At 26.6% G+C, this 25,493-nt stretch overlaps 2 long non-coding RNA genes across 2 annotated transcripts; one reads left to right on the top strand and one right to left on the bottom strand.

The window, feature by feature from the left end:
• Nucleotides 1-1,486: 1,486 nt before the first annotated feature.
• Nucleotides 1,487-1,868, bottom strand: LOC136086585 (uncharacterized). Its single transcript, XR_010641447.1, has 2 exons — nucleotides 1,767-1,868; nucleotides 1,487-1,542 (listed from the first exon to the last, which is right to left on the bottom strand). It is a non-coding gene; the product is annotated as an uncharacterized LOC136086585 (long non-coding RNA).
• A 10,681-nt stretch (nucleotides 1,869-12,549) lies between these two features.
• LOC136085939 (uncharacterized) lies at nucleotides 12,550-24,104 on the top strand. The gene is made up of 6 exons (XR_010641275.1): nucleotides 12,550-12,869; nucleotides 16,510-16,542; nucleotides 17,793-17,853; nucleotides 18,131-18,209; nucleotides 18,631-18,712; nucleotides 20,267-24,104. It is a non-coding gene; the product is annotated as an uncharacterized LOC136085939 (long non-coding RNA).
• The last annotated feature ends 1,389 nt before the right edge of the window (nucleotides 24,105-25,493 follow it).

The following is a 25,493-nucleotide window of genomic DNA, read 5'->3' as shown; positions in this document are numbered from 1 at the left end:
TGGTACCCCTTAAACACTGCTTTTGCAGCATCAGCTCGAGCAGACCACCGGGTATCTGATGGGTATTTTGGAACAAGGCATTCTGGTTGGTTTTTAACATGGGTCATCATGACATCCCAACAATGTATTGATGCTACAAAGAAAGTATACAGGCGATTCAATATGTTAAAAAATGAAACTGCTTTAATGCAACAATCCACAGCTGACTGGCCAACTAGGTTCGACGAGTGGGCAGCACAAGGAATGTAGTCCACTAAACTGTTTTTGTTTTTCAGGATTTGTTGCATGCCAACATATTTACCAGACATATTGCTGGCATTATCATATGTCTGACCACGGCAATTTTTGTAGTCGATGTCTTGATCTGACAAGTACTGAAGCAGTGTGTCAGCAAGATTCTGCCCTGTGTGACTGGATAAATGTCAAAAAACGCTCCACAGGCTGGTAATCCACCATAATAATATAACGAAGAATGATGGTCAGCTGGTCACAATGGGTAATATCAGGAGTGGAATCTACTGAAACTGAAAAATACCGTGACTTTGAAATCTCATCCTTTATGAAACCCATAACTTGTTCACCCATCATTGCAATTAGTTCTTCACAGATTGTTTTTGATAAATATGATGTGTGACCGTGTCCGTGATTGCCATGAGTACAGATGTGCTGGGACAAAAATGGATCAAGCTGACCAATCAGCTCCAAGATGCCCAAATAATTCCCATTTTCCCTGGAGCCAACAACTTCATTGCTACCTCGAAGAGGGAGACCTCTCTCACAAAGAAAAGTAATAATAGCAACACAGCGTGACAAGACATTTCTCCAGTAATTGCGCTGCTCCAACATATTGTTGTGCAATTGCTCGTCAACTCTCCCAGCAGCAACACTTCTTCGAAATAAAGTGAGAACTGATTGTATGTGCTTTGCACTGATTTCATGGTATTTTAAGTATTGTGTCATATTCTTCCAATCCTTAAATCCTGAGCCAGACAACTGTGACCGGTCAGATGAAAACAGAATGCAGGAAAGCAGAAGACACATGTCTTGGCTGGAAAATAAACAAGCCAGTCACGATCAACGATATCACCATTTGGCAAAACCCGTTTGAAGACACTAGAATTTAGGAAGCGATTCACTCCACTGTATTCCCGCTTTTTTTCTGGATAACTGTCTGCCAAGTTTCGAAAATGGATTGTTCCAAGGCTGATGCACATGTTACGCACATGATCTGTTATGTCACCAAAACTCCCAACATCATTGGGAATGGTTCCTGAACCAGTATCAGCTCTGTCTTCAAATTTTTCAGTATTTCCAAGTTCATATGCAATTTTTGCAGCCTCTTCCTTGTGATCAATACCTACCTGAGATGTTGATAAGAATGGTGGGGAATTGAGAGTAATATTATCAGTAGCATCAACCTTGTTCGTGGCAGTGAAAAATGAATTGATTTTGGGTATTTTCTTTAACAGTTTATCTTCATCATGCATTTTCTTCTCTAACTCCTTCGCTCGCTCCCAACCACCTTTACGTATCGACATTAATCTAAAAGTAAAACGTAAAAGTGATCTTTAAAAACGTATTTTTATGTATTCAATAGCATAATTATTCGAATTAAAAATAATTGATTCATAAAGTCATATCATAAAATGATGTAAAATTTTAAAAATTGATTTCTTGTGAACTGCATGATAAGAACATACAAAACCTATATATAATATAGATTTTAATATTCGAAATAATAATTTAAAATCAAACTACCAGTATACCAGAAGAAAATCATTTGATGAATTTGGTTTTGAACTACCAGAATAAACACCAATTATGAAATCAGATGATGGGATTTCTAGAATGCACCCACATATAACCCAAAAACATTTCACTGTGCTGTTAAAGAGAGGTCCATCAATAAATTAAAGAGAAATCCATCAATAAATAGACAAAGACTCAACTTGGAAAGATCAGAATTTATATTTTGTTCAATTAAAATAATAATTACAACAGAAATCTAACAATAATGATGACAGCGTCAACATAATTCATTAAAAATTATAGATTCCTATAAGTGAAGGATTTTATTTTTGTTTATTTCAGGAGCATGGTGTTCAAAAATTCATGCAAATTACTCACTGGGATTGATTGTTTGACTTATTAATGATCTGCTTCTTATACCCCTAGGTCACAAAACTGAAGTTCTACATGTATAGTGTATATATGTTTTCTATGTTATAGCAAAAACTAATTTATAAATTAAAATAATATTAATTAGAATATATAAAATGGATATGTGATATAATAATGATTAAACATATCGTTTTATATATATATGATAAAAAATCATACATATATATATAGATAATAATGTATGATAGTGAAAGTCAAAATGAAAGTCACTCAGTATAGTTGAGATACATGGATCTAATCCATATTATATTAGTGAGCTTTATTATATTAATATCAACAATAAATAAAATATGTGACAAATATGTTTTGATAGAAACATTTAAAACAAGGCATGTTGAACAAAAAAGCTATACCCAGTTCTTTCTGCAGTAAATGTGATGCTTTTTTCTTCTTTAAACCTACAAATAAGTTTAAAGGATTACAATTTTATAACAATAGTTATATCTAAAAGTATATTCATTTGCTAAAACCATTAATTTTATTACTACGCTTTGTTATTGTTTACGAAAAAGTTCCACTGTTTAAAACAAGTGTTATCAAATTTCAAAAATATAAAAAAACACAACATTTTTCGAATATTTTATTCGAAATATTTTAAATCGATATTTTAGAAGAAAAAAATTATCACTTATAAGAATGAATTAGTTACAATTTTTGACATCGTAAAATTGATATATGAACAAAATGTGTATAATAATTGGAATAATTATAATAATTTCATCAATAAAGATAAGACATAAATATAAATTTATGCATAATTTTTTTGTTGCCTGGATTTTTTGCTGGCCTTAAGGCATGTGCTTTATTTGCCTAATGGTTAATCCGGCACTGGATATAATTATTCTCCAAATTTATTTATTAATTTTTTTTTTACCGTTTTTACTGTTCGAGTTTCTAGTTTAAAAAATTTCTGCGATGAGTCCGGTGTGGAATATCAAAAATTGCTAGGATTCTCAAAAGTTCGTTGGTTGGACTCACTTCCAGCTATCGAAAGTGTTTTAGTTATATCAGCCACTAAGTGTGCTTAAGTTATATCAGCCACTAAGATCATACTTTTTAAGCTTAAAAAATTGTCCGAAACTTTTATTTGACTTTTTCAATAACGAAATGGGTTAAATATAATTGTTTTTTGTTCACAGTCAAGCCAATGTTTTTTATAACACGGTAAAAAAAAATTTGATAAAGATATTTCTGCTGCTGAAGTTGCCGTAGTATTAAAGGATTTGAAAGACCAGATATAATCTAGAAAAGAAGAAAAATTTCTACCTTTCATGGTAAGACAACATTTGCAAGTTACCGAAGAAAGCAGTCGTTTCCAATTTCTGAAAGAGGTAGATATTTTTTACAGTGTCTGTCTAGAGCATATAGATGAGTGGACGCGTCACTTTAATCAGGTTGAAGTTTTTAAATGTTCTTTACTTAACTGTAAAGTTGAATGGATTGAAATTATTAAAACTAAAACTTCTTGGTAAAAATCAATAGAAATCACATTTGATGACAATGAATTGTTCGACGAAACTTGGAGAAATAATTTATATTACACAAAGAAAAAGTTTTCTTCTTGGAACTCACAATCTGTTGAATGTGACAAGAGATGGGTTGAAATTGGTGGAAGCCGCTTTATGTTTGCCAGGTACAAACGCTTCCGTAGAGCGATTGTTTTCGATTGTCTATGATATTTGGAAGGAAGGGAAATCCCAACTTACAATGAGAACATTGGCAGCTATTTTATTCGTTAAATTTAATTTATATAAACAAATGAGTTTTTAGTAAAACCCATTTAAACCATGCTGTAGGCAGGGCGGAAGCAAAGGGGCACGTGCTCCCCTGCTCTTTGTCCTGTTTGGTCACTAAAAAATTGAATTTAAACATTTATTCATAAATTGTTAGCACAACACAAAATAGGGCAAGGCGAAAACGTCTCGAAAATATAAAAAATAAAATTAATCATCTAATTAAATTTATGCAAAATCTTATCAAAAAATAGGTGAATATAGACACTAAAAAAATTCCCCTTGGGCGCCATTATTTTAATTTTATTTTTGACGCCTCTTGAAAAAGTGCTCCCCTTTTAAAGAAATGGTATTTAAATCACCTACGGACCTGATTTAAATACCATTAGTATTTATACTTTCAAAATTTATTCCTTGTACGCGTCTGGTATTTTTCAAATATGGTCACCTTAATATACTCAGTTTTAAACTATTTCTTTCAATATCTGTATCATATACATATATATATATATATATATATATATATATATATATATATATATATATATATATATATATATATATATATATATATATATATATATATATATATATATATATATATATATATATATATATATATATATAAATATATATATATATATATATTTATATATATGTATATATATATATATATATATATATATATATATATATATATATATATATATATATATATACATACACATATATATATATATATATATATATATATATATATATATATATATGTATATATATATATATATATATATATATATATATTACATTTGAAAGTTACTTTTATATTTGTATTAAAAATGCGTTTTTAATTAAAAAAAAAAAAAGTTTTAATGATTGCGTGATTTAATTAATTTAATTTTGATCCCCATTTTATTCTTTGTTATAAATGATAATAGTCATTCACATTTTCGAGTTATTTTGTTGTTTGATACAAATTAATATTTATACAAGTTCGAAAAAACAAATTTTGAACGATTACGACTTTTTATTTTCTAATTAATGTGATCTCCATTAACACATCGGTATTTAAAAAAAATCACAATGTCTCACGAAGTTTGAATAATCTTGTTTCGTAATATGCTCACAAATGTTCCTCATTCGTTCTAATAAATTGTTATTTCCGATGGGAGCTTCTTGTTCTTTAGCATAACTGACTTTCGAGAATATCTTTTCACAAGGATTTAGAAATAGTAAGTATCGGGGCTATCGGGGAACATCGGAGGTACCAGGGAGTATCGGGGAGTATCAAGGTAAAAAACGAATATCATATGGATAGTTATTATAGAAACATGAAATTGAATGTTAAAAGTTAATGTCGTCCATCACCATGGTAAACCCTTTTTCCTCCCTAAAAACTCTTTTAAGTGTATTTAAGAATGCTTTAAAAATATCTGCTGTCACCTCTACACCAATTATTCTTTCCCTGTGGACTATGTTCCGGCCTCTTAATGTCAATACACGATGATTTGAGGTCGTTCCGTGGTTTTTTATCATTTAAAGAAAGAACGGTCTTTCATCGATATAAATGATATTTCTGAAACATTGTTGCAATGTCAAATTTAGACCATGAAACGTGTTTTTCTTTCTTATTTTACTTCTTCAGTATTGGGCTTTATGGGTCCTAAAATTTTATGTTTAACTCAATTTTTTTAACCATTGCCGTATTGTACAGAGATTCGCATCAATTCCCAATTTTACCTTAATCTCCTGTAGTTTATAGCTTTTGTTATCTCCAATGAAAAAACATAACTCATACAGCTTATCTCTTATTTCCTAAGCACAACTAGACTGTCAAAATCCACCCCTAACTTCAGGATTGATATTACCAGTGATATTTTAATGAACCAGGCGTTGTATTGAAGTCTCACCATGAATTTTAGACTTTTCTCTTTATTAATTACAAAATTAATGAATAAATTTCTTGCCTCATCATTAATTTCTAAGCATTGTTTTTGTTCCTTATTAATTTTAGGGTTTTAAAAAATTTATGAGAAAGGTTCTTAAATTGTAAATAAGGAATAAAGTTTTTGTTTTTATTGCCTCGTTTAGTTTAAACGAGGTAGTAAAAATAATACTATTAGTTATGATAAAGATTTGTGTGGCACGAACAATTAAAAACCCTCAGATTAAATACAAAAAACCGCCAGACTAAATTAAAAAAACCTCCAGATTTGTGCTAAAAACCGCCAGATTAAATGCCAAACCCGATATTATGAAATTGCAAATCGTTTAAGACACATTTTTCTAATTAATTTTAGAATTAGATTTCTATCTAAAAAAATTTAATTCTAAATAGATTTCTGTCTGCAGAAATTTAATTCCAAAGAAATTAACAACATTTTATCCTAATTTTTATGCTATCCTAACGATAATAAAATCAAAATAATAAACGCGAGGAAAATAAATTACTCTTACCTTGATTGTGTATTTAATATTTTTCCCTAACTGTTGGCTAATGATTAATAAGGTAAATTTAAAATCATGAAAATTTATTTAATTAAAAGCATGTTTTAAAGATAGGCAAACTAAAAAAAGTGAGTGTTGGGAAAAGTAAAAATGTCTAAGTTTTATAAAAAATTAAAACCCTTTTCAATTTAAAACTATTAAATTAAGTTGTTAATGACTTTATTTGTTAAAATAGTGTGGCGTTTAGTATTATCATAATCTAATATTAGAGCTAAAAGTTGTTTTTAAACACACTTTTGTTTGTGTAAAATTTAATGCAGTTCTTGTATTAACTTTTTGAACTATTAAACAATTTTATTCTTAAACATGAAATCTATTTTTATTTATCTATTTTTCAATACAGATTAAGTAGTCTCAATTTATTATTTGAATTACTGAAAAATTAGATAACACGAGATAATCGATATCGTCTCTGAAAAATTAGATATCTGAAAAATTAGATTATCTTAATTATTATAATGAGATTATTTTATTATTATAAAGATTATCTTATTATTATAATGAGATAATCGATATCGTCTAACTCGATATCGAGACGGATAATCTCGTATCTCGGTCTGATACCACACAATACCGGAATAAAAAAAATTAAATGGTATCGAACAATTGCATAATCTTTTTAGAAATCGATAAGGAAAAAAAAATTACAATGAGCAAAGACAATTAAGATAAGTTTTAAAATAATTAAGATAACTTAAAATACTACTACTACTACTACTACTACTACTACTACTACTACTACTACTACTACTACTACTACTACTACTACTACTACTACTACTACTACTACTACTACTACTACTACTACTACTACTACTACTACTACTAATAATAATAATAATAATAATAATAATAATAATAATAACAATAATAACAAAAATATCAATGCAATATATATATTGTTTTGAATATATTTTGATGTTATTATATATTTACAATATTTCGCTGACCTATAGCGGTCAGCATCAACAGGTGTAATGACCGCTATCAGGTGATGCTGACCGCTATAGGTCAGCGAAATATTGTAAATATATAATAACATCAAAATATATTTAAAACAAAAAGTTTATACGCTGCCGTCTTAATTAAATTCAACAAATATGAAAATATATGAATACGATTAATAATATAAAATAAATATAATATGATTTTAATTAATAAAATAATATAAAATAAATATAATATGATTTTAATTAATAAAAGAATATGATTTTAATTTTTGAGTTTTAATTTTAATTTTAAAACTCAAAGAAAGTATGTACATAGAGTGAGAAAAACCCACTGTTAATAAACAAATGAACCATGTAAAAATGACAAGTTCAATTTAGTTCCTTTAAACATTACCGGTTCTTTTATCTTTTTAAAATATTTGCTACATTATTTAATTGCATTTTTATTGTATTTTTTATTATAAGGTCTCTATTAATTCAACCAAATTTTACTATTTTGATTTAACCATTTTAATATATTTTAACTGATGATGGCTATGATATAGTCGAAACATGTATTCATAAAATAAATGATTTTAACAAAAATTAAAAAAATTGTCTTATTTATTAGAATATATATATATATATATATATATATATATATATATATATATATATATATATATATATATATATATATATATATATATATATATATATATATATATATATATATATATATATATATATATATATATATATATATATATATATATATATATATATATATCTTTGAGCAATTGTTTTTGCCGTGAACATTTGCTTTTTCAGCTTTTTATTTTACTAAGAGAAATTGCTTGTGAGCAATTGCTTTTTTCCATTTTTACCCGGTCTATAGTATCTAAGTTAACGACAAGTAAAAATTGATAAATGGAAGGAGGGGGGAGTCTAATGAGCTAGAGATGGGTGGGAAAACATTTCATCTTAAAAACTATGCGGTAGTGAGGTTGATATCTTGTGGTCTAATTAAGAAGCCACAACTATTTTTTGGCACAATTATAACAAAATAAAATAGAACATTAGATTTAACGTATTTATTACAAAAAAAATTTAACATTTATAATTATTATAAAAAATGTAATTTTAATTTATGGTAATTGGTTAAACTTAGCTGTTAAGCATTAAAGTTCCGTTGTGTTGCTAAACATCACGAAAATAAATCGTAAAAAATGTTTAAATTGGCAATAAAAACTCATAAAAAACTAATAACTATCGTGTCTAATAGATTTAGCAAACCAAGCATGAAGTAATTATAAAAACTATGTTGTTAGTGTTCTAGAAGTTTAGTTTTTTTTTAATACAAGATTAGATTATTTTAAGAATGAGTTCAAAAATTTTAGATAGGAATATGTTGGTTGATGGTGAGTGCAGTGAGTACTTGAAGAGTAAGTTTTTTATTAATCTTTCTTAATAATTAGGCATGACTGCGGAAGTTGTATATATACAAGGGCACATTATTTTATTTGTTTTTATTGTATTACAGTATTTAATAATATGAACTTGTATATATTGCTCTATCTTTTTAAGGTTTGGTATTTGAATCCGACAAGTCAATAACGATGATTGACAACTTAACAACTACAGAGATTTTTCCTATAATTAGGAAAAAAGCTTTCGTTCATCGAGCACTGCTCAGAACAGCTAAGTATTTAGTAAGAGTTTACGTGTATATTATTCATTATTATAAATTTTTGTCAATAAGTAAAAAAAGTTTGTATATTATATTGAGCATAAATTTATTCCTCAGAGTTTCTTAACATTTTAATTAAAGTTAAACTAAAAAAAAAAGTTTATTATAGCAATATTTGAAGATTTTTTTTGCTTGATAAGATGATAAAAATAAATTAATGAATTTTAGAAAATTTTTTGAAAATTTATGTAAAGTTTACGTCGTTGTATGTATTTGCTGCTCTAATTATACGATTTTCGATAATGCATTAAATTACATTTAGCGTTTAATACAGATTAGCTTTATTCTATGTTATGTGTGACTCGTTGACATAATGGTCGTGATTTTTTTTATTTATCTTGAAATTTTAATTTAGGGAAAAGCTGCTGCAGGTGATTTAAAAGTTACGATCAGTTTACATTTAAACTTAATTTTTGTAATCATTTATTTAATTTTTGTTAATCAGTTTACATTTAAATTTAATTTTTGTAATCATAATATGTAATAAATAAAAATTTTTTCAAATAATGTAACTTCAACTAAGTTCAAAAGATGAATGTGCATACACAGGGCGTTCCTTTGGATTTGCTGCGCACGGAGCCAACCTAATTATGGCGCCCCTCTCTCCAGTAATAGTAGCGCACATGTGTTTTTTGTACTGCCACCAATACTAAAAAAAATTTGTCGCGGTTAGCAACCTTCTAGGAAGAGCCCTGCGTGTACACTTGTATAGATATATATTTATATACATACTTTCGCGCACATATGTATATACATATTCACATAGATTTACACTAGATATAATCCTTTAGTTTAGAATGTATACACTAGTATACACACAAACATATACATGCGTGTATGTATATATAAATATACATATTGTATATAATAACATACATGCATATATACACACATATATATATATATATATATATATATATATATATATATATATATATATATATATATATATATATATACATCATATATATATTCCTTTATTCCTGAAATATAGTATTTATAGACTTGTATACATATACACACATGCATGTATATGTATATTAGAATGAATAAAGATATATGTTTTTCATTTATATACAAAATCGAGTATTTATAAAATATAACATTTAATTAAAAACACAACCTTATCCCAATCTACATCATCAGTCGATGGTGTAGGTTTGAAAACAAAATTGTTTCCGCAAACGTCTATTCTCGTATCTGCTTTTTCAAAAGATTTGTATATTTTTAAAACCTTTTGAGTAATTAAAATCAAAATTTTTTTAATTTTCTGCGTTTTTAATTAAGTCAGAGCTAAGGGATTGCGGTAGTGAGAAAAGTCGGTACTATATTCTGGTTGGTATTAATAACCAGTCACTACCGAAGTTATGATATTGAAAGTAAGTTTTTTAAATATCAACAGTTTCAAAAGTTCGGTATTGAACGGTATCTTTTAAAAGTGTTTGATAGTGTAAACTTAAATTATCGCCACTATCAAAAGAACCAAACACCTCTTTTGGTTAGCCCGCCTACAAGATAAAATATACTATCTTAAATGATTGTTCATATTTTTTACAAAACTCCACCCTTTTGAAATTTTTCAAAAAAAAATAACATTTTTAAATTAGTTTTTTATTTCCCCAGAGACAAAATATTTATCAAGGCTTGATTAAAATTACATACGTTTTTGTTTTTTTAATATTTAATTAATAAAAATAGTTTAAACTCAAGTCTCCAACACTTGTGAGAAATACAAACAATGAATTTTAAAAAGTTCATTCAATTTTATAAAAACTTGTTTGACTTACATTTTTTTAGCTTGGTACTTATTTTTGATGGGCACTGTTTGCATTGGGCAACATCTTTGCCGTGAAAATCTAATAAGGACTTGCTCTTGGCTTATCAACGCTTAAGATGTCACTTTCTTCAAAGCAATAAAACAATGTTATTCTCACAATTAATTTCTTTAGACAGACCTGTAAATTTTATTTTTAAAAGAAATAACCTCTGTGAAAAAAAATTAAGCCATAAAAATAATTGAAAATTAATTATTTTATGAAATTTACTTAATACAGTAGAATCTCTCTAATTCGAATTTTATGGGGAAAAATAAAAGTTCGAATTTAGAGAGATTTTCCAATTATATAAGGTTAATTTTTTTTTAAATGTGACTTTGCATTTGAATTCGCATCGAATTAGAGAGATTGTACTGTATAATTCAATTTTAATAAAGAATTTTAATGAAGAATTATTTTAAATTGAATTTACATAATTTAATTTTAATAAAACGTTAAGTGTTCAGGTAAAATTATTATGATCTGAAGTTTTTTAATTTAGGACAAAACATTTTTAATTATAATTTATTTCAAAAAATTCGTATTATTATTAATACCGATTTTTTTTTATATTGAGGGTAGTGGCATAAAGGACTTCGATAGTGATGCGAACAATTTTCATAATTGGAAAAAATGTTTTCACTTTTTAACACTCGATATTGAAATTCAGTTTTTTGATATCGCACTTTCAATATCATTACTACCGATAGTTCGGTGTTTTTTGATACTTCAATAGTTCGGTAGTGATATCGCAATTCCCTAGTCAGAACTTTTGATAAAAACTCAAAAAGCGGATCATTTTTTCGTCTTATGAAACAAAAAAAACACTTTGAATAAATAAAGTTTCGGTAAAATGCGGGTTTAAATAACTAAATGATATTTGCATGTGTTTGTTAAATAAATTTCACGGGGAATAAAATCCGATTCGAACAATCAGGAACTTTTAAAATGGCATCGTTTGGCTTCAAAATTTGCACTAAAATTCCTCATATGCGCTATCCAGTTTTTATATTGATAAGTGATTTGTGCACTTATAATCAATACTTGCCTATAATTTATTATTGAAAAACAGTAACGGCTCATTATAACAATGAATCAATATTACTTAAATAACCCGTAATACGGGTCAATAGTGAATTAATTAAATTAGTATGTTCAGTAAGGATTATTCTGATTCAACATTTAAGGGTTTAATTTTAAATTTAAATAACAACAATTTAATTTATCTGAAAAATATAATACAGTATAAAACTATGATATTTAGTGCTCGCTTATAGTATTATCTTGGCTTTTATTTAACGCCATAAAAAAAATTCTATAACATCAGTTTTAAAGTTACTTTTTAAAATCAGTTATGAAAGTAGGCACCATGAGAAGGTAACCTAAACAGCCTGTCAAACCTAAAAAAATCGTTCGTATGTATCAAAATGTGTTATAAATAGCGAAATATTTACGACACATTAACTATAAATAAGAAAAAGTACCAATAACTAAATTTTCCTACAACATGTGTTCAGTATTTAAGGGGTGGTTCGGAGGGACAATAGCCCCCCCCCCCTGGAATATGTCAAGGGGGCGCCAAAATTTTTACGGAGACTATAAAAAGTTTTCGGGAAAAATTATAAATTATATTAATATTAAAATATAATATTATAATACAAAATACTAAATATTAGGTAATTGACAGTTGTACAATATTGTAAATTGTTATTTGTTTCCTAATCTGCGGAATATTATTTCGGCCTCCGTCATAGATGAGTATAGCGGCGAGCACGGTCACGGTAAAATAGATTATACTTATATAGTTATAATTAATATATTTATTATTGATATAAAATGAATCAAAAAAAAAAACTTAGCGGAGCTGCAAACAAAAAAAGAAAGTTGAAAATTGAAAATAATATTTCAAAACTTCCAAAAATATTTGATTTTTTTTCAAAACAAGAAATAAAAGGTAAGTGTTTTTAGCAACTGTCGGTTATTAGTTTTATGTTTTATAATCTAGCTCTCTAGTTACATTTAATACATTTTAAAATAATTAATATTAATTTAGTTAATATTACATTAATACAATAACTTCGTAATGAAGTTAAATGGATTTAGCTAAAATATAAATGCAGATTTTACACATTCCAAAAAAGAGAAATCTCATTGTACATAAATCCGGAGGTCATCGGACTTTTAATAGGTACTTAAATAAAGATTGGTTTAAAACAGTATTAGTCAAAGGAGAGACATGCCAACGAGATTATTTATCCTACTCAGAAACAAATGGATCAGTGTATTGTTTCCCTTGTTATTTGTTTGAAAACCAGACTGTTTTTTCTAATAAAGGATTCTCAAATTGGAAATATCCAGAAAAATTGATAAAACATGAAAACTCAGAAGGACATAGAATTTGTGTATACAAAATGTAACAACGGGCAACTGATTTAGGCCGAATAGACACTACAATTACTTGTCAATTGAAAATAGAGACACATTATTGGATTAATGTGCTAACTCGAGTATGTTCTGTAGTGAAGTCATTAGCTAGTCATGAGTTACCATTTAGAGGAACTGAAGAAAAGTATGGATCTTCTGTTGCTAATAGTGGTAATTTTATTATGGTAATGAAATTAGTTGCAGAATATGATCCTTTTTTGTCTCAGCATATAAGTAAATATGGGAATCCTGGTAAAGGAAATACATCATATTTATCTTTTTATACTTATGAGCAGTTCATAAGTATAATGTCAGAAAAAGTCCTAGAAACAATAATTAAAGAAGTCAAAGCGGCAACATACTTTTCAATTAGTATTGATTCAACCCCAGGTATAACTCACATTGACCAACTTTCTTTTATTATAAGGTATGTATTACCAAATGGAGAACCAGTAGAACGTTTTATTGGGTATTGACAATGTTGAGTTATATTATTCATTAGTTGCTTATGTTAAATCTGTACTAGAAATGTTTCAAACCTATGAAGATGCAGCAAAAGAAAAATTTATAGATTGTAATAAAATTCTGGAATTTGAAAATAAACAAATAAAACGAAAAAACATTTTGATGAATCCAATGATCCTGGTCATACATTTGATAGCCAAAACAATTTTAAAATTAATACATTTTATGTCATTTGTGACAATTTAACAGTCGAACTCAACAAAAGAAAATCTGCTTATGACAGTATAATATCTAAATATAATAAGTATAATATCTACAGCTTTATTTTAAAAATATATGAACTAGACCCTTCAAAAATACGTGAAGATGCAAAAAAGTTGAAAACTATCTACAAACAAGATCTAGATGAATCCTTTGAAAATGAATGTATTCATTTTCAAAGTGTATTAAAATTAACCACCAATCCTCCTAAAACCCTATTAGATATGAGTAAATTTATAAGAGAAAAACAATTAGTTACAATTTTTCCTTATGTTGATGTAGCTTTAAGAATGTTCCTTTGTAATTTGGCCTGTTCAACCAAAAGGTCTTTTTCTACACTCCGTAGAATAAAAAATTATTTAAGATCATCTATGTCTTCAGAAAGACTTAATAGTCTTGCAGTTCTTAACATAGAAGCTACTCTTACAAAGAGCTTAAATTACTTAGATATGATAAAAACATTTGCGGCAAAACAAGGAAGAAAAAAAAACTGAAGTAATGATTTTTTATATTTTTATACCAGGCCACTGCATTAGCTTTTTTTTTTTTTTTTTTTAATTAAAATACTAAATACAGACACCACAAATCCCTATAATTAGTATTAGTAGTATTACTTACCAACTAGTTTTAAATTTAATTATAAACAAAGTGGTGGAGGGGTGCTAAAATTTTGTTGCCCACGGGCGCCAAAATCTTAAATACGGCCCTGCATGTGTTTTAAATAAAAATTTTATCAGTAAAACTCGCCTTTTTGCAGGCAAAATGCCTACGCGTTCAGCAGTTTTGCGTCACGCAAAAAATTTTATTTAAATTATCTTTTGACATCGCTTTTGTGACGTTTATTCAGAAGAAATAAAGTTGTAAATCAGTAGTATAAGATATATATGCATATATATATGTAAATATGCATATATATGAAGACCACATGGGTAAAACCATAGATGTCCACTTTTTGAAAATTTCAAGTTTTATATATTTTTATGATATTTTAGTACTAAGCTATTTTAATTTAAAAATTCATAACAAAAAAACTGTTTTAAGCTCTATGGTCATTTAAAAAAAAGGACAACTTTGAAACAACAACTGCTGTCCAATGTTTACCTGGTAAAAAACACAGTTGTCCAAGTTATTTATAACTAAACCAATGATAAGTCGCATGACTAACTTTTATTCTTAAGAAAAATTTGTCTGATGAAGTAAACAACATTACGTTCACAGAAAAATATTGAAAAAAAGAAATTATATATATATAAACATATATATTATATATAAACATGATACAAGAAAATTTCTGAAATTTGCAGAGTTTCAAAGCCAAACTTCTTATTTGTTTGTTCATTTAAGACATGTTCACTTTAGAGAAATTGAAATATTAAAGGCTATTTAGAATTTAATTATATGGGAAACAGAAAATATTTAGTTTTATGTGTGTTACATCCCATACATTTAGATCAAAGATTGAAATGCCTGATAGACTGAAACAATCATACATAGCTCTGTTGCCTCTTTTTTGTTAAAAATTTAAAGACTTATTAAAGCTAAACATTTTCTAAGTGAGAAATTATTTGATATTATTTGATATTATTTTTGAACAATTTATTTTATTTTTCTTTAAAATTAAAGACACATTTTTATTATTGTGTTGTTCAGTTGTTTTTTGTATGGTTTATACAAACTTGATATAAAGTGATGAAACACAGACATCATGGAATCATTTATGGTAAATAGATGAGGTAAAGGAAGAGATAAGGTAGCAATGCTATTTATTAAAAAAGCTTTCATATAATTTTTTATTTGAATTTTTTTTATGAAAAGAAGTAGGGGGGGGGGGGGGCTTTATTATCCCAACACACACTTAGTATTTTGTGGTTGTATATTAAAATGTGTTACCATCTACCTTTAGAAAAACAAGTAGTCTAAAAGGTTATAAGCTAACATGGTGTATGAGTTTATGAATTTGCAACAAAAAAACAGATGTCCAAAATGAGTGTCTTGTTTTCAAAAGAACACTGTGAATAAATAATTCTTGTGTTTAGCACAAAAACTGCATTTATATATTGTGTTAGGACTAAAATGTCATAAAAATATACTTTTAATTAAATACATTATTACCAAATAGATATCTAATGTCACTAAACATTAAATTTCATTTTTCTCAAAATGAGAAAAATGTGACATCTGTGGTTTCATCTGTGTGGTCGACATATGCATATATATATATATATATATATATATATATATATATATATAAATATATATATATATAAATATATATATATATATATATATATAAATATATATATATATATTAATATATATATATAATATATATATATATATATATATATATATATATATATATATATATATATATATATATATATATATATATATATATATATATATATATGTATTTATTTATTTAAGTTTCTCATTATTTTTAGCCGGAACTAGCAAAACCAAAAGATTCTACTAAAGTAAGTGTGTGTGTTTGTGTGTGTGTGTGTATATATATATATATATATATATATATATATATATATATATATATATATATATATATATATATATATATATATATATATAATTTGTTGGCTTTAGGAAGAGCGGAAGGAAAAAAGTGATTCTTACGCCAACACATACGTCACTTTTAATTACTTTTGACTTTCGTCCAACCTTTTCGTGTTGGACGAAAGTCAAAACCATTAATTTAATTACAAATTAATTGTTATATAAAAAAACCACAAAAACGCAAATTTAATTGACCAGAATGTTTTTAAAAACATTCTGAATGTTTTTAAAACATTCTGAATGTTTTTAAAACATTCTGAATGTTTTTAAAACATTCTGAATGTTTTTAAAACATTCTGAATGTTTTTAACAATATAAACAATGTTTTTATTTTTATTTTTTTTAATAAAATGTTTTTATTTTTATTTTTTTTAATAAAATGTTTTTATTTTTATTTTTTTTACTGTAAATCATGCGCGGAGTGTTGCTACGTCGACTATCTTATAGCCTGACTCGCAAGGGAGTGCTGCTACATCGACTGACAAATAGCCTGACTCGCAAGGGAGTGCTGCTACATCGACTGACAAATAGCCTGACTCGCAAGGGAGTGCTGTTACATCGACTGACAAATAGCCTGACCCGCAAGGGAGTGCTGCTACATCGACTGAGGGTTTGGTTGGGGCAGGCAGTCTATCATTATTAAAAAAAAAAAATTCCGGTCTTGCATTTTAATTTTTACTTTTTGTCAACAAAATATGGATAAGACTTTCGGACAACATCTAAGGGTTCTATATATATATATATATATATATATATATATATATATATATATATATATATATATATATATATATATATATATATATATGTACATATATATCTATATATATGTACATATATATATAAATATATATATATATATATATATTATATGTACATATATATAGATATATATACATATTGCTGTGTTATGCCAAACCCTCAGTCGATGTAGCAGCACTCTGTTGTGAGTCAAGCAATTTGTCACTCGATGAATGTACTGAAGCCCCCGGCAGCAGGCTATTTCAGTATGATGTCACACTGCTCACCTAAATCAGCAGTATAAGATATATATGTAAATATGCATATGTGTATATATATATATATATATATATATATATATATATATATATATATATATATATATATATATATTAAAGTCTTTTATTATTTTTAGCTGGAACTAGTAAAACCAAAAGATTCTACTAAAGTATGTTTATAACTCGAACAATTAAGTTGTAAGTTTTGTTATTTGGTTATTTATTTTGTTGGTTTTTTTCTTATTTCTTCATGAAAAAATTTTCAAAACACTTGATTTAATTAATCTCTAAATATTTTATTGAGACATTGAAAAATATAAAATAGCTGGCAACATTTTTGTTTGATTTGTTAACATTGTTAATTTTAAGTATAAAGTTTAAAAAATCTTGCAAAATTTATTTTTTTGGTAATATTAGTATTATGAACAACTGTTAATTGCAAATACTAAAATAATAATTTTTAAAAAAAAAAAAGGAAAAAGAAAACTCAAGAAAAAACTGAAGTTATGAATATTAAAAACTCTGAAGTGCATTTTGCTATGATACCAAGCAATGTAAGAGCTTTATATTATTGGTTTAATTATATGTTTGCATGTGTTATTGTGTGTGAAATATATACTTATATACATTTATATTTTTTAATATATTTTTTGTATGCTAAACTTAAAATGTAACTTAATTCATTATTTTTAACAAAGATAATTTAGTAAATGTGATATGATAAATTTAATAATTTTTTTTAGAAAGTTGGTAACCCAATTATGAAGTTGTAAAAAGCTATATATATACATATATTTAATTTTTTTTTTTTTTTCCGGAACTAAATTACCAAAATTTTTTGCCAAAGTAGGATTAAATAACATCCTATTTAAAATCCCATTATTTACAATCTTGTTTTCTAAAAACTCTAAATAATTTATGTGTATATAATATATTAGAATTTTTTATTACATTATTTTAAAAATATGATCATAGAAATTAGTCTTTTCAACTGAGAAATCGGAAGCTGTTGTTGAAGATTTCATTGAGTTTGGCTAATGTGCTGTTACTTGATAAGGTATTTATTTAGACTCAATATTTAAACACATTTTAAAATGATGTGAAAACATTGTGTAATATGTATCTATATTTGGTTTTTATCATATATATATATATATATATATATATATATATATATATATATATATATATATATATATATATATATATATATATATATATATATATATATATATATATATATGATAAAAAATATATATATATATATTTTTTAATAAAAGACATATATATATATATATATGTCTTTTATTAAAAAACCTATATGCAAAATGTTACACATTTTGCATATAGGTCTTTTAATAAAAGAGTAATGATGAGGCTAGAAACAAATACTAATAATATTCTATTTCTTGCAATTTTTGATATTCAAGTTTATTTGAAGTAGAAGACATATAAAATAAAAAACCTACATTATTAATGAAAATAAGTTTAAAAACCAAAAAAAAATTGTAGGAGAAATCTTGGAAAAAGAAAATACTTTTTATTATTTATTATTACATGGCTTGTATATTAACTTATTAAAGGGTAGACTCAGTGAATGTATGTTCTCATTAATTTAATAAATGCATCAGGCCTTGTGATAAAAGGTCAAATTTAGAAAATTTTACATAAGCAAAGAGCGATTTTGTTACACTAGCTATTTACCTTACACTAAAAACTTTTTTTTAGTAATATTTAAATAACTAAAAATATTTTAACTAGATGTAGTTTGATAAAGTAGTTAATGTTTTTAAAACCAGTCACTGTTTGAGAAAAGTCATTAAATTACAAATACTTAAAATAAGCAAATTAATTCAAATTTAATAAATTCAGAAAAAAATATAAAAATTTAGTTTAAATTTTTATAAAATTAACTTTTTATTGAAATATCGAAATAAATATTCAGCTACAAAAGAAAAACCTTTTCGTTTTGTATTGTTGTTTTAATACAATGCAAATGAGCCATAAACTGTAAAAAATAATTTAAAAAAAATATGTCTAAGCAAAATAATTTAGCAAGCATGTGGATATTTATTTAGAAAATGTTAGTTTTATAAGTTACACTTGTTCAAGTTTTGGAGCTACAGTGACAACAGCAACAAAACATTAATTTTAAATTTTAGTGCGGCTATTATTATATATTGTTCAATAAGCAAATTTAACTTTTTTTTACCAGAATTATTTATTATTTAAACCTATAAGGCTTTTATTCCAACTTTTTTTTTGTTTTGTCAGAAATGAAATTCATAGTAAACATTAGAAATATTTAGAAGACGTACATTAAAGTTGTTTAAATAAAACAAGTGTATTTACATATTTGAGTAACAAAAGCGTACATCAATCATTTTGTTAAAAAAAACAATCTTAATTTTACATAAAATTGCTGGTAAAAAATTAACTTTTGTTTAGTTTTTTTTTCTAAGATCAAATTACAATTTACAAATTGAGCAGTTCAACTACTTTAACACAATACGCCTTGCAATGTTTAGCGGTTGTAAACAGGATGGACATCAATTTACTAAAATCACACAATTTAAAACCGAATAGTAAAACTTTCAGAAATTTATTATAGGAAGCAAAAAATCCAGCAAGATATACAACAAAGACCGAAGATCTGACTTTGTCAACATCAATGTTAATCAAAAATCTGGACAAATATTGAGGAGCATGGGAATAATTATAATGATGAATCAAATATTGACAAAACAAGCAGTGACTTATCTTACTCAGAAAAGGAATCAAGTGACACTTAGGATGAACTATTTGTTTCAAAAGATTGTTCTCCAGCAACTCTACATCAAATAAATTCTACTTGACACATTCAACAACTTTTTGATTGGTCCAGACAATAAAAAAGAGTCTATTAGCTGATACAAATATATCTGAGGTAATGCAGTTTTTTAAAATTGTTGGCGCTACGCAAGATTTGCATTTTGAAATTGACACTATTAAAAAGATATAGGTCGCCAAGCTTATAAAGAAAGGTTTAGCGGCTGAAACTATAAAAAAATATTTATTTTAATTTATACACTTTAGTAGATTTTAAATAAATGATAAAACATCATTACAATTGACTTGATGTAACTCAGCTGATTTATTTCAAATAAAGGACAGACTGAAAACTTGGACAAAAAGTTATAATAAAGCAATTCAACAAGATTTTTATCATAATTCACGTATAACACCAGATGAGGTCTGGAAGTACTTTGAATCAGAAGGTGCTATAAATGCTGTTAAACTTTTAAAATATTTTCTTCATATAAACAAGATATCACTCAGAAACAATACACAACAATGAGGGACTATTTGATATTTGATTTGTTAATCAGACATGCTCACCGTGCTGGCATTGCTGCAAACATAACCTTTTAAAAGTTTTTTAATGGTGCAATAAGTAAAGATGAAAATTATACAGTTTCTGTCTTTAAACGTAAAACAATAGATACACACGGCCCTGCAATTGTAGTTTTGGACACCGAATTGTTTAAATGGTACACGATGTTTATAAACAATGTTAGATCCCATGAACAGCAATAAGAAAAAAATAAAAATAAACCTTACTAAAATGTAATTAATATTGAAATAAAAATTTTTAATGGTGGTGAAAGGTTGGAACTGCATTTCATTTGCAGTGATGTAAATGTGTTTATGACTTAGTCAAATGTCTTATGAGGAGTGGTATTGATTCCAGTCAATGGTAATTTCGTTAAAACTTCAACCATTGTCAGATATTCTGTTTTTTTTCTTCTTTATACATCAGTCTTGTCCTTATTTGAATAATTGAGTATTTTGATATTCTAGTATTTTGAATTCGTTCTTTTATTGTTGATTTGAGTATGGGACCTCCAGTGATCTGGTCACTTACGGTCTCTGATGTCTTTAATGTCCTCATGCAGAACGAATTTTATTCGTTTGTTAGTCAGGTTGCTCTAAAAAATGACAAGATTAGATTTTATTTAATAATTAAATTAGATTTTCTTTATGATGAAAAATAACTTTAGGCTAAAGAATTTTCAACTTTAAATATTGTTTTTCATAAAGCATAAACAGTTAATATTAAGAGTTAAGTTATTATTAAATTAAACCTTACTAAAATGTAATTATTATTGAAATAAAATTTACTTTTAATGGTGGTGAAAGGTTAGAACTGCATTTTATTTGTAGTGATTTAAATGTGGTTATGACTTTGTCAAACATCTTATGAGGGGTGGTATTAATTCCAGTCAAAGTTAATTTCGTTAAAACTTTAACCATTGTCGGAGGACCTATTTTTTTTCTTCTTTATACATCAGTCTTGTCCTTATTTGAATAATTGAGTATTTGATATTCTAGTATTTGAATTCGTTCTTTTATTGTTGATTTGAGTATGGGACCTCCAATTATCAGTTCACTTAAGGTCTCTGATGTCTTTAATGTCCCATATAGAAAGAGTTTTTCTCTTTCGGTGTCAGGCTGCTCTAAAATATGACTTAGTTAGATTTTATTTATTAAATAAATAATAATTTATTTTTTTATTAATAAAAATAATTTCTGGGTTATTAGTTATTGACTTTAAATATTGGTTTGTTAAAGTATAAACAGCATCAAGAAAAATGTAAAAATAAACCTTACTAAAATATAATTAATATTTAAAAATTGCTTTTAATGGTGGTGAAAGGTCAGAACTGTATTTTATTTGTGGTGATTTAAATGTGGTTATGACTTTGTCAAACATCATACGAGGAGTGGTATTAATTCCAGTCAACGGTAATTTCGTTATAATTTCAGCCATTTGTAGAGGTTCTGTGGAAACATTTTTAAGTACTTGTTCCTCCGCAACACGTTTTTTTGATGAGCTTCATTCTGATTAGGTTAAGTGATAATTGTGGAATTTTTACTTATAAAATAAGACTGCAAAGTACTACAGGCTTTCACTGCATTAGCTTGATTATCCTGAGTGAAATAAAATTTTTCAGCTTATATATCAGAGTTTCTCAACTTTCTGATATTTCCCTAATTTCTTCTCACGTATACCTGTAGATGCAGAATTTATTATTTAAGTAGAACAAATACTACGCATTTCAGGATTATAATTACCTGTTTTTTTTCACATGAATGGGACTTGCACCAGATCTTATTCGTTTTTTAACCAAGAAATATTGTCAACTTTTGTTGAAATCTAGGACATTATTTAAAACATTGTGTACTATTTAAATAATTTAGGGTCTTAAAGTACAAGTGCAGAGTAGTTTGTATTGTTTTATGTTAAAAGACAGAAACTGTTTAATTTTTTTTTCACTTAGTGCACCATTAAAAAACTTCTTAAGGGTTATGTTTGCAGCAACGCCGGCACGGTTAGCATGTCTGATCAGCAAATGAAATAGTCCCTCATTGTTGTGTATTGTTTCTGAGTGATATCTTGTTTAAATGAAGAAAATGTTTTAAAAAAATTAACAGCATTTATAGCACCTTCTGATTCAAAATACTTCCACATCTCATCTGGTGTTATATGGGAATTATGATAAAAATCTTGTTGGTCGACTCTGTTATAGCTTTTTGTCCAAGTTGTTAGCATCATTACAATTGTCTGGATGTAACTCGGCTGATTTATTTCGAAAAAAAGACATGTTTTATCATTTATTAAAATTCTACTAAAGTGTATTAATGAAAATACTTTTTATTGTTCCAGCCTTTAAACCTTTCTCTTCAAGCATGGCGTCATATACTTTTCTAATCGTGTCAATTTCAAAATAAACAGAACTCTCTTGCGTAGTGCCAACAAATTGAAAAAACCGTTTTACCTCAGATACTGTTGAATTAGCCAATATAGACTTTTTATTGTCTGGACAAATCAAAAAGTTTTTGAATGCGTCAAATAGAATTTCTATGCTTTGATGTAGAGTTGTTGGAGAACAATCTTTGATTTAAATTATGTAATTTGTAATGTGTTATTTTATTATTAATTGTTGAATTTAGTCTTTTTATTGTGCTATTATATTATTGATTGTTAGAATTTGGAAACAAAATTTTCTCTTCTTTAGCCTTTTTTTATATGGAATCCTCCATAAATTACGCAACGCAAAATATATTTAATAAACAGAAGTTGGAGAAATTAAAGTCTTACGCGGCGGTTTTCATTAAACTTAAATGCGTTACTTTAATTTTTTATTTAAATAAAGACTCTGCAAGGCATAACTTTTGATCTTTTTTGTTTTGTTTATTGTGAAAGTTTGCGTTACATTATTTATGTACGGGATGGGATGGAATTTATATCCCAATGATGAAATTTTTGTAAGTGTAAAAAGTTTTTGTTGTCTAGTTTTACAAAACATTTTATTGGTCATTGTTATCTTATGCTCATATAAAAAATATATGTGTTTGGGTGTACATTTGAATACAGATAGTTAAATAAATATTTATTTATTTCGTTATATTGAAGTTTTTGTTTTGTGTAAGAAGCATTATTTAACCTATATATATATATATATATATATATATATATCGCGAGGTTAGAATTATTTTGTTCTAACTCCATGTTTTTCCGAACTGAGAAAATCAAATTCAAAGTTTTAAAAGGACCTATAGATCACTTAAACATAAAAGACGTAAACAAATTAGATTCATATTAATTTCCCATACTTGCTACCACAGTTTAAAAGTAAATACTTCAAAAGATATAATGTGCAGGTATCTGAATTACCACACCCTGATCTCCATTTTTTATATAAAAATATAATACAAATTAGTATTTTGTATATATATTTTATATATTGCAGCAAGGTAAAGAACTGTTTGGCATATCTCTGTTTTATTGGAATAAAATCTTACTTTAACTAGTAAAAAAACTTTATAAATGCAATATTTATAAAGTTTAATTATCTAAAGTATGTACCAAGATTTTTACAAAAAAATAAAACTTTGGTTGAAATAAGCTCCAAGAACATATTATCCAATATATATTTCACAGTGAAATGAATTTCAAAGATTAAATTCAGCAAGGTAAGCACATCTGGTTAATTCATTAAAAACAACAATTTCAATAAGAAGCCCATTTAACACCATAACATAAACATAAAACATAAATATTTTGACATTAAAATAAATTATTTTAAAATACTATTATAAAATGTTATGTCTACAGCAGGCATATACTTGAACATACTTTGAAGGTCCTTAGCTTTATCATTAGAAATTTGAGCACACTGGTTTAAGACAGAAGCCATTGGTACAACTGCAAAAGGTTTTTGCCACAGCTAATGAAGATCGTGGATTGTTAGGAAGACGCTTAATTCGTACTTCTGAACAAACATCAGTAAATGACTTTCTGTAGTATATATGATCTGAAAACTCTGCCCTGTAAACCAGATGCTTTATTTGGGTATAAGGAACAAGGTTATAATTAAAATAGCCTGCAATAGCTGAAAAATGCTTAAAATCCAATCTTTTCATTTGGTAGACAGAAAAAGAATTTCTCTTTTGAATATTAGCAATTGCTCTGATTAAACCAAGTGGACTAAATATTTGATTAAATCAAGAGGAGCTAGTGCTCTATCAATTTGACTATGTATATTGTCAACCTCTTGTATACTAGAATGCCCTGATTCACAGAACTTTTGCTCTATTACCCTGATTTTTAGGTAACGTATCAAAAACTCACGTAAGGCAATGGACATGTGGCTATTTCTATTTTGAGGCACGCAGGAATCAAACCATAGTATGAGTTTATTAACATCTGGGTGGTCAACAATTATCTTCTCTAGCAAGCATGTTACACTACTTGCAAGGTCATTTCCTGCACGACCGGAAATGCCTTCATGCCA

This window comes from Hydra vulgaris, chromosome 10 (genome assembly GCF_038396675.1).
Source record: "Hydra vulgaris chromosome 10, alternate assembly HydraT2T_AEP".
In the NCBI taxonomy this organism is placed as follows: domain Eukaryota; kingdom Metazoa; phylum Cnidaria; class Hydrozoa; order Anthoathecata; family Hydridae; genus Hydra; species Hydra vulgaris.
This window is presented reverse-complemented; position numbering and strand designations above follow the sequence as displayed.